Source organism: Tiliqua scincoides, chromosome 7 (genome assembly GCF_035046505.1).
Source record: "Tiliqua scincoides isolate rTilSci1 chromosome 7, rTilSci1.hap2, whole genome shotgun sequence".
Taxonomy (NCBI): Eukaryota; Metazoa; Chordata; class Lepidosauria; order Squamata; family Scincidae; genus Tiliqua; species Tiliqua scincoides.
In genome coordinates this window covers 6,088,985-6,090,433 of record NC_089827.1, presented here as the reverse complement: position 1 = coordinate 6,090,433, position 1,449 = coordinate 6,088,985, and the positions used below count along the sequence as shown (strand labels likewise).

The 1,449-nt window shown below is 50.4% G+C and overlaps 1 pseudogene; it reads left to right on the top strand.

Annotated features, from left to right (window-relative positions):
* The first annotated feature begins 370 nt into the window (after nt 1–370).
* On the top strand, nt 371–487 carry LOC136657941 (5S ribosomal RNA; annotated as a pseudogene).
* The last annotated feature ends 962 nt before the right edge of the window (nt 488–1,449 follow it).

Sequence of the window (1,449 nt, the reverse complement as noted above, 5' to 3'; positions counted from 1 at the left end):
TGGGATGCTGATTCCAAAAATGGCGTCCGTTTTGCCCTATCATGTCTAGTTTTGGAGAAACAGCATAGCCTCTTTAGTGAATGGTTCAAGCAGCTTTCTCAGGAGGAAGCAATCTCCACTTTCCAGAGAGAAAGGAAAGTGCAGGCCCTGGAGGAAGGATGAGTTGCGTCGTTGAAAGATCAGTTTTGCTGGATCCTGGCCCCCTTCCCAAGCAGAGCAGAGCAGAGCATCCCCTGGCTGCTCCATTCTGTTTGGATCAGTGCCACCTTGTCAGGTGGTGCAGATCTGTGTAGACCCATTGGGGCTGCTGCAGTGTGGCATGGGGTAAGGGGAAACATTTTCACTTGCCCCGGGCTGTGCTGCTTTTGGCCCCAACAACTGTTACCCTGCACATGCCTGATCTCGTTTGATCTTGGAAGCTAAGCAGGGTCAGGCCTGGTTAGTACTTGGATGGGAGACCGCCTGGGAATACTGGGTGTTGTAGGCTTATACCATGATCTCAGAAGCTAAGCAGGGTCAGGCCAGGTTAGTACTTGGATGGGAGACCGCCTGGGAATACAGGGTGCTGTAGGCTTATACCATGATCTCGGAAGCTAAGCAGGGTCAGGCCTGGTTAGTACTTGGATGGGAGACCGCCTGGGAATACAGGGTGCTGTAGGCTTATACCATGATCTCGGAAGCTAAGCAGGGTCAGGCCTGGTTAGTACTTGGATGGGAGACCGCCTGGGAATACCGGGTGCTGTAGGCTTATACCATAGTCTTTCGAGACTGAAGGTTGCCAACCAGGGTGGATGGGAGAGTTTTTCCAAGTGTGGAAAAGCATGCTTTGGAGCGTGGCCTGCTGAACCGAGCTTCCTACCACCGTTTGCTGTGTTGCATTCCTGGTCTCACTGCTGGGTGGCAGGTGTCCAGGGGTCCCACGACTACCACCAGACACCATCTCAAGAACCGCTGGTGGTACCCATACCTCTGGTTGAGAAACACTGGTCTATGTGATCCTGATTTGGTGGATTTGCCGTGTTACCAGTTGAGGGTATTTCATTGCAGCGAAGGAGACAAAAAAAGTGTACGCCTTTTCAGCTAAGTATGCACTCAAGCCCTCCAAACTGTTCATTAAATCAGTTTTTGCATTTGCCAACAGTGGCAATCTCCTTCAGCTCAGCTGTAGGATTACAGAATGGATCTCTGCCATATGTAAAAGAGGACATGTAAAGGTGAATGCATATTTATTGCTTTGGCACCAGTCGGTTCTGTGTTGATTTGGATGCCTATAGCAGCAGGATGTTTACAGGCAAGGAGTCAGCAATTTGTTAGGCCCGTGCCAGCCTGTCTGTGTTTAAAATTCATTTTTCAATTCCGCGCAAGAACCATGTGGGCAAAGTTGCTTGCATATTTAAGCAACAGGGAAACCTGTCAACTCGCACGCCGGCAATATCAGGCCCCCATCCT